At 37.1% G+C, this 13,496-nt stretch overlaps 1 pseudogene; it reads right to left on the bottom strand.

Annotated features, from left to right (window-relative positions):
* Window positions 1–13,496, bottom strand: part of LOC123953751 — a 52,041-nt pseudogene that overhangs the window by 38,198 nt on the left and 347 nt on the right.

Raw genomic sequence — 13,496 nt, 5'->3', positions numbered from 1 at the left:
TTTTTTCAGAAGACTCTGCCTAGGGAAATTCTTTGCTTTCAGAAATAACTAGTTAAGACTTGAGGCTCGAAAGGGCTTATTCTCATCTAGAATTCTCACATAAGTATTTTCTACCTTTTTCTTTTAGTCATAGATTTTAACATAGTGCATGGCAGATGAATAGCAACAGGCCACGTAGGCCTCTGCTTTAAAATCCAACTGAAAAGCTAGCGTGCAAGGAGGATGCTTTAAGTGGTACATGAATCCAATGTTTTGTACTGAGCACTGCTTATATCCAAAGAATTGAATTACTCATATTTAGTCTATTTCTCCTTTTAGATTTTCATGGTAACAGAAATACATGTTGTGTTGCTGCCTGATACTTGCTGTATTACGTGGGCTGTGATCTGTAAGGACTATACAGTCTGGTCAAAAGACAGAATAAAAATTGTAATAAAGTCATGAAGTTCTTACGCAAAGAAATGGAAAATTCGGTGTTATTTCAGATTTAACCATCTTAAATGAATGTCATGATATTTACATCATGTCTTAATATTGGCATGTCCTAATAGTACGCCTAAATATTTGCATCATGTCCAAATATTTGCCTAATATCTGCAGGTAATAAATTGTACAGAAAAATAGTCCTGCCAAAGTCAATGTTCTTTTGCTCACTGGAGGGACAGGTTCTTTTTGCTTCTGTACAATGCAGCATTCTCGCCATTAGATGGCAGTCAAAACCAATGCAATGATTAAACTCCACTACCTTATGTTTAATAATGATTTGCATGTGGGTGAGTTAACGTTATTCAATGGACAAGTTTCTGAAAAGTTCAGTGAAAATTGTAAGACATTGTAAATGATCCAGCATTCCTTTTGGAAAGCAGAATTATTTTTCAAGGTAAATAAGCATCCCCTTCAAGAGATCAGCTTTTTTCTTTTAAAAAATAACTTTCTAAAAATTGATGAGTAACATATATACAAAATGCATAAATCTAAGTATCTCCAGTTTGAAGATCATCACAAAGTGAAAACACATGTATAAACATCCTCCATTTAAAGTGAAAGAACATTACCAGCATCTCAAAAGACCCTCTCATGCGTCCTCCTTATCATCACCCTTTTCCTTCTCCCCAGAGATAAACATTATCCTGACTTCTGACATTATAATTTAGGTTTTCCTGTTTTGAGAAATGTTATGAGTGTAATTATGTATTATAGATTCTTTGTATCTGGCTTCTTTCACTTAATATTTTTTGTTACTTTTGCTTATAGGTATATTTCATTCTTTTTCCTTGTGGTAATGTATTTTATTATATGAATATACCTCTATTTATCCTTTCTACTACTGAAGGAAATTTGGAGTGTTTCTGGTGTTTAGCTGAATAATTGCTGCTATGAACATCCTTGTACATGCATTTTGGCATGCATATGAATATATTCATTTTGAGTATATATCTAGGAGTAGAATTTTTGTGTCATATAGTGTCATATTGCCAAATAGTTCCTCAAAATTGTAGCAATTCACATTTCTACCAGTGTGTGAGAATTTCCATTTTCCATGTTTTCACCGACACTTGATATTGTCAATCTTTCAGATTTTAGCCATTCTGATAGACATGTAGTAATATTTCATGGGGTTTTTTTAATGTGCATTCTCTGATATCTAATAAGACTAAATAAACTTTCTGATACATTTGTAGACTATTTGAATATTTTTTTCCTTCAGTAATTTCTACATCCAACATGGTGTTCAAACTCATGACCCCAAGATCAAGAGTCAGATGTTCTACCAACTGAGCCAGTCAGGAGTCCCTGAATATTTTCTTATGTGAAGTGCTGATCCATGTATTTTGCCAATTTTCTGTCATGTGGTTTATCTTATTGTTTTGTAGTTTTCATATTCTCGATGTGAGTCCTATGTTGGATATATGTATTTATAATATATTCTCCTGTTCTGGGCTTTTCTTTTCATTCTCTCAAAAGCACTTTTTGAGAAATACTAATGAACACTAATTTGCAAATTTTTTCCTTTATGGTTAGTGCTTTTTTGTATCCCATTTAACTTATTTCTGCCTACATAACATCATGAAGATAATCTCTTATGATATGTTCTAGAAGCGTCACTATATTAATTTTCATAGAGCTAAAATCTACCTGAGATTGAATTTTATGAATTATAAGAGGTAGAGGTCAAGATTTATTTTTTCCATATGGGGATCCAGTTGATTGAGCACCATTTGATAAAGAGGTTATAGCTTTCCTACTCTTCAGTGCCAACACGGGTGTTTTATGTTCAGATTTTTTAAAGCTCTATCAGGTTTGTTTAAAGTAGAACATATCCATATTTAGCAAAGTTCATCCTTTGGTAGAGTTTTTCTGGAAAAAGAGTCGTTTTTAAAATCCCATTAAAATCCTTCAATGGGGGCGCCTAGGTGGCTCAGTGAGTTAAAGCCTCTGCCTTCAGCTCAGGTCATGATCCCAGGGTCCTGGGATCAAGGCCCGCATTGGGCTCTCTGCTCAGCGGGGAGCCTGCTTCCTCCTCTCTCTGCCTGCTTCTCTGCCTACTTTTGATCTCTGTCTGTCAAATAAATAAATAAAATCTTAAAAAAAAATAAAATCCTTTAATATATAGACAGTTGCATTGTTTTGACAAAACCTAAACACATTTGATTATAATGGGGGATAATTTCATCATTATTCCAAAGGTATTGCATTTTCTGAGAGTTTAAAACTCTCCTTTCTTAAGGGAATTTAAAGTAAAAGAAAAATAATTTGCTTGAAGCTAAGCAGATTATATAGCTTAGAGATGATCCTGGTGACACTTTAAAGTCAATCAATCTCAAAGCTGGTATTAATCTGCCTTGTGACTGATCTGATCCGAACCTGAGAAGGTGTTACCATCAAGCTGGGAAAACATGAACACATTCAATGGTTTGAAAACAAACACGAGAATATAAAATCAAGTGTTTCGTCTTTTACCTCTTCATAGTAGCCTTGGGAAAAGATGAAAAACACCTTGGGGCACCTGGGTGGCTCAGTGGGTTAAACCTCTGCCTTTAGGTCATGATCTCAGGGTCCTGGGATTGAGCCCCACATCTGGCTCTCTGGTCAACGGGGAGCCTGCCCCCCCCCGCCCCCGCCTACTTGTAATCTCTATCTCTCTCCGTTAAATAAATCAATAAAATATTTTTTTAAGATTTTATTTATTTATTTGTCAGAGAGAGAGAGAGAGCGAGCATAGGCAGAGGCAGAGGGAGAAGCAGGCTCCCTGCCGAGCAAGGAGCCCAATGCAGAGCCGGATCCCAGGACGCTAGGATCATGACCTGAGCGGAAGGCAGCCGCTTAACCAACTGAGCCACCCAGGCATCCCTAAATCAATAAAATATATTTTTTAAAAAAGATGAAAAACACCTCAAACCAACCATGAATACAGTTCCCAGACATTTAAAAGATTTATAATTAAAAAAATCTAATTGTGTGGTTTTAAACAAGAGGTGTTGTATTCTAAAATTCTTTCTGTACTTTATAACTTTTATACTTGAGTGTAGATTAACTTGTTTACTACTTCTTGAGTTTGTGATTATGTATTTTCACAGATGGCCTTATCTGGCTGTTTTTCTTTTTAAGTATTGCCAAATTATCTCTTGTATTTAAATATATTAAAATAGGGGCTCCTGGGTGGCTCAGTGGATTGAGCCGCTGCCTTCGGCTCGGGTCATGATCTCAGGGTCCTGGTCGGGTCATGATCTCAGGGTCCTGGGATTGAGCCCTGCGTCGGGCTCTCTTCTCCGCAGGGAGCCTGCTTCCTCCCCTCTCTGCCTGCCTCTCTGCCTACTTGTGATCTCTCTCTCTGTCAAAAAAAAAAAAAAAAAAAAAAATCTTAAAAAAAATCTTTAAATACATTAAAGTATGTTATATTGATTAATTATGTTATATATCTGCAAGTATAAGTCTTCAGGAAAACAACAAATAGTAAAAGATAAAATGTTTAGATTTGAAGTTTGGGAGTCATAATTGAATTGACTTTCTCCACACTTCAAAAAAAGCCTTAAGCTCACTTCCTTTTTGTGCATTATTCACTCTTTAATAAACACTTAGGGGTGCCTGGGCGACTCAGTTGATTAAGTGTCTACCTTTGGCTCAGGTTGTGATCCCAGGGTCCTGGGTTAGAGCCCTGCTTTTGGTTTCCTGCTCATCAGGGAACCTGCTTCTCCTGCTTGGGCACGTGCGCGGGATCTGTTAAATAAATAAATAAAATTTTAAAAAACAAAACACTTAACTCACCTCTGCTGATCTTTTGCCAGGAAAGTGACTGTCATGGTTGCTTTGGTTTTTTCTGCAATCTTTTTACTAATTTTTAAAGAGTTTCTTTTGACCTGTATTTCTGAACAAGTTTTAAAATGATAACTAACTGATACCATTTTTATATGTAATTTTATTTTTTTTAAAGATTTATTTATTTGACAGATAGAGATTACAAGTAGGCAGAGAGGCAGGCAGAGAGAGAGAGAGGAGGAAGCAGGCTCCCCGCTAAGCAGAGAGCCCGATGCGGGGCTCGATCCCAGGACCCTGGGATCATGACCTGAGCTGAAGGCAGAGGCTTTAACCCGCTGAGCCACCCAGGCGCCCCTTATATGTAATTTTAAAATAACTTTCAAGTTTGGGAGAATTTATTCATTTTTTAAAACGTACAAACATTTCTGTGCACCTTACAAATCTAAAATAATTAGCTCCTACCAATTCTTTTTCTGTACAAAAAAAGAGTACAATTAAGAACATCATTTTAGGGGCGCCTGGGTGGCTCAGTGGGTTGGGCCGCTGCCTTCGGCTCGGGTCATGATCTCAGGGTCTTGGGATCGAGTCCCGCGTCGGGCTCTCTGCTTGGCGGCGAGCCTGCTTCCCTCTCTCTCTCTCTGCCTGCCTTTCTGTCTGCTTGTGATCTCTCTCTGTCAAATAAATGAATAAAATCTTAAAAAAAAAAAAGAACATCATTTTATAAATAATTTTCATTTTAAGATTTCTTTTGAATCACATTTTAATTCTAGTTTATTGGCAATTTGGAAGCAACTAAGAACAGGATATAAGCATTTGATATAAAAGAATCTGAAAATCAATCCTAGAAATATGATTTCCTTACATCTATTGTCAACCCTAAAGCTCTGTAGAAGGTGAATTTTGTTTTATTATTTGAGAACCTTTCATTTTCATTTATTAAATATTAATTGGATACCTATTCTGAACCAGGAATAGTCCTGAGCTCCAGGAATAGTCCTGAGCTCAGAGGAAACAGACAAGTAAAAAGACTTACTTGAATTATCTGTTTAGATGTAGGTACTGAGAACATTAAGAACATACCAAGGAGCACCAAGTACAACATCAGGAGAGGAAAGAAGAAGGAAAGGAAGATTCACAAAAGGCTTCTCAGACCCATCACATGTGAAGTCAGTCTTCAAGAATGTGAGTTAACCAGACGGAGAGGAACATGTGTACCAAGGCATGATAGGGTACCCAGGCAGTAATGGAACTAAGTGCATTTGGATATGGTGGAGTTTGGGAGTAATGGCAGAATGGTAGGAGACAGGGGGTGAGACAGTTTGAGGCCATATCATGAAGGTTCTTGCATGTTGAAAAAATTCACAGATCCTTAATATTTCATTTTATTAAAAATGTCTTTTTAATCCTTTAAAAAGGATTTTAGGATAATCATCTGGATCCTTGTAACAAACAAAATACTTAGTATAACTGAGGAAAATATTGAATCTCCATCTTCCAAAGAATAAGTGAAATAGTCATAATGATCTCAGAAATTACCCAATTTGGAGGCTGAAGATGAATCTCCAAGAATCTCCAAGAAGATGAATCTCCAAGAAGCCCCAGGACTACTCTCAATGAAAGAACACCAGGCACTCTTTTCTACCATATGGGTTCATAATAATGGCTAGAGCTGTTTTTGTGAATGAAATCAAATGCCTTGCATAAATTGTGATGCAGTCTAGTCATTTGCGGCATTCCTTTCCTCTGCACACAATGGACCAGAAATAGAACACTAAAACAGGAAATAAACTCCCCCTCCCCCCAAAATTATATATTTACCTATGAAAAAATTCTTCGCTGCCAAGTTTGCAGAAATGGAGAGAAGCATGAGAGGAGACGAGACACGGTTTCTTGAGTTTGACCTGAGGCAAACAACTCAGGCAGTGCTCTGACACACTTAGCTAGGGACAATGGATTAAATCCTGAAGAACTGTAGTCAGTCCATGAACACTGAAGGATGTTTGCTGGGTAGTGGGTAGGATGAGGTAAATTGTGAACAGGTGGGGCTGTCTCTTTGCACGTGGGCAAACTCCTACCATGTCAGCAAGAGTTTCGGAGAGTGGCAGGTCCTTGCTACTCCTGGCCTCACCCACTAGAAGTGCAGAAAAGGCAGGTTACTTAATAGAGGTACAAGCAACTACTCAATTACCCCCATTGCATACCCTAGGGGCCAAAAATATTAATTAGGAGTCCATATTCTTGAGCCTTCAACTTAAATACTGAGCAGTTTCCTGTCTCCCTACCCCTGAGTGTGGACTGGTTTGACTCACTCCCTATCAGTTCTAAACAGAATCTCTCCAGCTTGAAGTGAGTCATGCATTTTCTGGGTCTTTCCTCGGAGATATAAAGGATGGTATTTGTGTCAGTGTGGAGTGTGCATGTTTGTGTTCATTGTTTTTTTGGCAAATGCCATAGAACAGTATGTGTGATTTTGATGAATAATCAGGGGTGCCTGGGTGGCTCAGTTGGTTAGGAGTGGGCCTTTGATTCAAGTCATGGTCCCAGGGTCTTGGAATCAAGTCCTGCATCGGGCTTCCTGTTCAGTGGGGAGCCTGTTCCTCCCTCTCCCTCTGCCTCTCCCCACCTGCCCCCAGCTTGGGCTCTCTCTATTTCAAATAAATGAATAAAATCTTTTTAAAAAAAATAATCAAAATACATCTCATATTAAAAATATGAGACACGGGGCACCTGGGTGGCTCAGTGGGTTAAAGCCTCTGCTTTCGGCTCAGGTCATGGTCCCAGGGTCCTGGGATTGAGCCCCGTATCAGGCTCTCTGCTCGGCAGGGAGTCTGCTTCCCTCCTCTCTCTCTCTCTCTGCCTGCCTCTCTGTCTACTAGTGAGCTCTCTCTGTCAAATAAATAAATAAAATCTTTAAAAAATATATATGAGACACAACTACATACAAATATCATGGCCCAACCACTGGAAATTTAGAAATTCTGACTTAACAGGCTTCGAGTAAGGTCTAGCCACTGTTATTTTTAATTCTAAACTCCTTTTTTTTTTTAAAAAAAAAAATTATTTATTTATTTGACAGAGAGAGATCACAAGTAGATAGAGAGGCAGGCAGAGAGAGAGAGAGAGGGAAGCAGGCTCCCTGCCGAGCAGAGAGCCCGACGCGGGACTCGATCCCAGGACCCCGAGATCATGACCTGAGCCGAAGGCAGCGGCTTAACCCACTGAGCCACCCAGGCGCCCCTTCTAAACTCCTTTTAAATAGGCAATACATTGACAATATAATAAAATTAAGTGGAAATGGTATAAAAGAAGAGCGGTGAAAAGTGAGACTTCTTACTCCAGTCTCCCTTTTACTCCCCTCCAGAGGTAACCCCTCCTTCCAGCTTCTTGTGTGTCCTTTCAGAGGTATTCTGTGCATATAAACACACAGCAGAAAGTTCCTCTCTCTATTAAACAAAAGTGATAGCATCTTCTACCCACTGTTCTGAACCTTCTCAGGCACAAATTTTTCAAAATTCTCTAGGAAGCAAATTCTTCATGAAAAGCCACAGATAGGGGCATGTGGGTGGCTCAGTGGGTTAAAACCTCTACCTTTGGCTCAGGTCGTGATTCCCAAGTTCCTGGAATGGAGCCCCACATCAGGCTCTCCACTTGGCGGGGAGCCTGCTCCCCCCCCCCACCCCCGCCCCACCCGCAACGCCCCGCCTGCCTCTCTGTCTACTTGTGATCTCTCTCTGTCAAATCAATCAATCAATCAATCAATCAATCAAGAAATGCTACAGACATATCTATTAAAAATCTTTTTTTTTAAATATTTTTTTATTTGTGAGAGAGAGAACATAGCAGGAGGAGCAGAAGGTAGAAGCAGGCTCCCCATTGAGCAAGAAGCCCAATGTTGGACCAGATCCCAAGACCCTGGGATTCTAACCCCAGCCAAAGGCAGATGCTTAACCAACTGAGCCATCCAGGCGATCCTAAAAATCTTTTATATCCAATTTTAAGTGTTCACCAACTTCCTCAGATTCATGGCCAAAGTTCATGGTTAAGAGTTCCTTATTTCTGGTGTTTAATCTAAGATTATCCTGAATACTTAGTGTTGCCAGATAAAATACAGGAATTTCAGCTGAATTCAAATTTCAAATTTTGGATAGCAACAAATAAGTAATTTTTTAGTATAAGTATGTCCTATTTAATATTTACAAATTCACATTTAACAGAAATTCACATTTAACTGGGAGTCCTGTATTTTTATTTGCTAAATCTGGCAATCCTACAAAAAATTTTGATTTGTAGGAAGCTACTCCAACTAATTCTCTCTAGAATGCCCTGTATTAGAGATGACCTAGATTATAGCTATATGACCAGGCCCTTCAGGATAAAGTCAAATTCTAATAGTTTAACAAGAAATTGGTTATCTGTTGGCTTATTTCAAAATAAGTGGCTCTAACTTGCTGTTTTATTTAAGGGGTAAAAACTGTATTGTTACAATGCGATGGTCATTAAAATTAAAACTTACATTAGTTTACATATAGTAGGTTATGTAACTTTCAAAGAACTTAAGATATCTAAAATCTGGGGTATTTTGGTCCTTAAAATCAGCACTAAAATTTTAGCTAATTGGGTCTGGAAAATGATGAGGAGAATCAGTCTAGAGGTAAGTTTTCATTATTGATTATTTAAATCATCTTTATTATCAACAAAAACAATATTAAGCATTGAGTCATAGGTAGCATAATATCCTGATATAGAGGAAGCAATTTGTTACTTATGACTTTTTAGTAAATAAATAACATGCTATAGTAAATATCAAATGACAAAGATTTACAAACATTAGAATCCAAATAGGAAAACAGCAGAAACAATGATTACCATGATAGGTATGTGATTCTGTTACACAGGAAATGAAGGAAAAGTTATGTTAGAACCTAGTATCCCAGATACATCTGAATGGATTCAATAAAATTAAAATTCATCATTCCATTTCAGAATTGTTCTCCTTAGTAGCTAAAGGTAAATTTTCATTTCCTTCAATGTTAACCTGTATAGGTTTCAACAGTGGTTGATGTTTAACAATCCCTTTTTCAAGGGAAAAGAGCCATGATTTGTAGCATTTGCCAATTCCATGGTGGAAGTACTTCCACTATGATTGATAACGAGTTAACGTTTTTAACAATGTGTGTGCAAAACTCCTGAAAACTTAACAGTAGGCTCTTGTGAGCCTGTAAAAGTTGTTTTTATTTCTACAAGTGTATATGATATATTTGATTGGATTTCATAAAAATAAAATAGAGAACAAGGTGTTCTTTTTGTTAATTGATGTGTTTTTAAATTTGTCAACACAGGCAAAAATCCCCACAAAAAAATAAAAACAAAAACAAATGAATGCTTTAAGAGTTTAATTAATGGAAATTTTGTTTTTGTAAATTTTTATTTATTTCTTTATTTATTTTTTAAAAGATTTTATTTATTTGACAGAGAGAGAGAGAGCACAAGTAGGCAGAGAGGCAGGCAGAGAGGAAGGAAAGCAGGCTCCCTGCTGAGCAGAGAGCCCAATGTGGGGCTTGATCCTAGAACCCTGGGATCGTGACCTGAGCCAAAGGCAGAGGCTTTAACTCACTGAGCCACCCAGGCGCCCCTAATTAATGGAAATTTTGAATGGATTTGGGAAGGTGCGCCAATCATCTGAAGAAACCTGTATGTAACTTTTGTTCTACAGGGTCTCCTGACTCTAAAGAGAATTTGCTCTAAATAAACACCTAAATGCTTTTAAAGTCACATGTTCTGTAATAACTGGTGGGAAAGAATCAATCATCATAGAAAATTGGAAATGAGTTACCTCTTTAAACAAATCTATTCCATTTGATTTACATAAAATTTTCTGTCTTTTGTTTTTTTTACTCTTTTCTTTTTGCCAGGTTTCATTAGAACAAGTAGATAAAATGCTTCAACTAGATTCAGTAATGGACAGCAGAATCTCCAAAGACAAAACAGTAGGTGATTTTCTTTCTTTTTCTTCAGTGAGCCACTTTTGAACTATCCTCTTGAAGTTTTGAATTTCTGCCAAACTTTTGGTTAGGAAAACTGGCAGTGCAGAAGGCAGTGATGACTATTAACTCGTCAGTGCCATTCTTCATTTGGCTCTCCTGGATCTGCATTCTGGCATGATCTTGTTTCTACTGTGGTTCTCCATTCAAAGCATTAAAATGGAGCTGCCAAGTACATCGTCTTGATATTCTTCCTAAAATAGTTTTAGTTTGATTGTTCTGGCCTACCTATGTTGATAATGATTCTATTTGCGGACACTTGCTGTAATTTTAAGACATAATCTTAAGACACTTAAATGGCAAGAAAGGAGTTACTACTGTTTATACTAGAGATTTCCTTTCAATAGCGGAAATTCTATATGATTGGTAACCATATATCAGTGGGACATTGATACATGTATGTTGAGAAAAGCTTTCCATATTCGAGGTGTTGATATAAAGTTTTACCTTTTTCTTTGAAAAACACCTCACATTACTAACTTTATATATGGAATAAACTTTTGCAAAAATTTAGGTTTAAGACAAAAGACTGGTTTATGGTTGAAGGTTGATATATTTGGGCTAGTAAATTATTCTATATTCCAGAATGCAGCAGTGAAGAATTGTCTTTTACAATCTGACTTAATAAGGGAATTCATGCAGGGAAAATTTGAAACTAGAAAGAGCATCAGCTAAATGTTTTAACCAAGAAACTGTAAAAGGAAATTACGTTTGAATTAATACAAGATAAAAATATGCAAAAGAAATGTAACACTTCAATGGCTTATCATAGAGCAGAGTTCAAATATATGCTTGAAGAGAAATGGATTCAATAAAAATTATTTTCCATAATTAATAAAAAGTAATAATACAGTGTAATAAATTTTTTAAAAAAGATTTAGTTTATTTATTTGACAGAGAGATCACAAGTAGGCAGGGAGGCAGGCAGAGAGAGAGGAGGAAGCAGGCTCTCCGCAGAGCAGAGAGCCCGATGTGGGGCTTGATCCCAGGACCCTGAGATCATGACCTGAGCTGAAGGCAGAGGCTTAACCCACTGAGCCACCCAGGTGCCCCTACAGTGTAATAATTTTTAAAATTGCTAAGTCTGTGTAATTTGAGCTCTTTCAAATTTACTCAGTGGAGTGGCTGCGTTGTAAAACTATGTGGAGAGGGGCACTTGGGTGGCTCGGTGGGTTAAAGCCTCTGCCTTTGTCTCAGGTCATGATCCCAGGGTCCTGGGATGGAGCCCTGGCTCTCTGCTTAGCAGGGAGCCTGCTTCCTCCTCTCTCTCTGTCTGCCTTCCTGTCTACTTGTGATCTCTGTCTGTCAAATAAATAAATAAAATCTTTAAAAAACCCCAAAACTATGTGGAGAAAGCTAAAATAATATTATTTCCTCCATTCCTCCTTAGTGTTGATTACCTTATAAAAAATGTAAAAGAAACAGAAACTCTGTGATAATAGATTACCACAATAGGTCAAATAGCAAAAAGGTGTAAGATAATTGCTTTGACAGAACTTTGTATCCCTTAATGATGCAAAATATGACTTGTGGTAGTAGCATCTGAAATAAAATAATAGATTGCTGTTATACTAAAGTGATTTTGCTTTCAAGATGCAAAGTTTTGTTTTATCTTTTTTAGAGAGAAAAATGATGTGTTTGAACTGTTCAAGAGTGCCTTGTCATGGGTCCATAAAGAAAAAATCTTATATATATATATGAATAATTTAAAACCCAGTGGCCTCTGTTTATGTCAAAAATCAACATTCTTGGGTGCTTGGGTGGCTCAGTTAAATGTCCTACTCTTGATCTCCGCCCAGATCATGATCTCAGGGTCCTGAGATCCAGGCAGCAGGCTCTGTGCTGAGCATGGAGACTGCTTAAGTTTCTTTCTCTTCCTCTCCCTCAGCTCTCCCACCCATCCTGTCCCTACACTCTCAAAAAAACAAAAAACAGACAAAAAAAACCCCCACAAAAACAAACAAACCCACAACATTCTTATGAACTGCCACACTAGTAATATATATTTGTGTGTGACTATATATGTGTGTGTAAAACACCTCTAGATGTTTGTTAGCTAAAATGTAGCTATAGTATTTTAGAGATTGGTTATAGAAAGGAATACTTTGGAAGCTGATTAATCTTTATTATTTTTATAACAAAATATAACACAAAACATTCTTATTCATTTGTTGTGATAGTTTTCACTTTTTAATCATTTTTGCCTAAAAACTGTTGAAGTAAATAGTGAATTTTAATATAAAATTTTACAAGTTACAAATAACTATTTAAAATATTATTACTTTAAATATTATCAATTTAAGTTGGTTATATATATATATATAAAATGTTTAAACTTTATAGCAATGTAGTATAACGGAAATTTTCCTTGAAAATTTTGGCAGAAAATCTAACTTTCTGGAGAAAAATGAATTGTTTTAAGTGTGGAGTTCTGTTCATAAACTTCAGAAAAGTGTTCATCTAGGAGATAAGACTTCATGTTCATTTGGGAAATTGTGTAACAGTATGGTTAAGGATAATCTTCAATGTGAATGGTAGATTATTTTACTTTTTAAAGGGAAAGCATGCAATTTTAAAATTAGGCTCCACATGTCTTAACTTTTATGACAATATTTAGATACAGTAAACCTTAGTATTGGAATGGTTCTGAATAATGAGACATCCATTTTATAACTATATTTTCCATTACTAACCTTACTTGTAATTGCTAAATGTATTAATGATGTCTAGGGAGTGAGAGGAAGGGAGAGGAGAAATGGATAGCTGCGTTAGGAGATACAAGTAATATTGAAGGAATTCTATTCGAAATAGAGGCAGTATAGAAAAATATTGGAAAAAGAAAGTGTGCAGTCACTGCTTTACATACTTTTCACTGAATAGCATACTTAAGCATTTAAAACTTGGCCATTGGAGGAGAGTATTTGTGTACTTCAAGCTGGATTCCGAGAAAGGAGGTTAAGAATTCAGCAAGAATGGCGGCCTGTCTGGAAGGGACAGGTTATTTGCCTCTTCACCCCCAAAGGAATCACAGCCAAGCAAGGACAAGGATTGAAGCGGAAGAGTTTGGGGCACCTGAGCAGGCTGTAGAAGGGGAGGAGTTTCAAATGCTGACACTCCGGTTTGGAGAACTTGAAGACACCCAGCTGTCATAACACTGAGGAGTACTGTGCTAGTGACTGGACTGAAGCTTGTGTGTGT

The sequence above is a fragment of the Meles meles genome, chromosome 1 (genome assembly GCF_922984935.1).
Source record: "Meles meles chromosome 1, mMelMel3.1 paternal haplotype, whole genome shotgun sequence".
Classification (NCBI taxonomy): domain Eukaryota; kingdom Metazoa; phylum Chordata; class Mammalia; order Carnivora; family Mustelidae; genus Meles; species Meles meles.
Note: the sequence above shows the minus strand (reverse complement) of the source record. Positions and strands in the feature narration are given on the sequence as shown.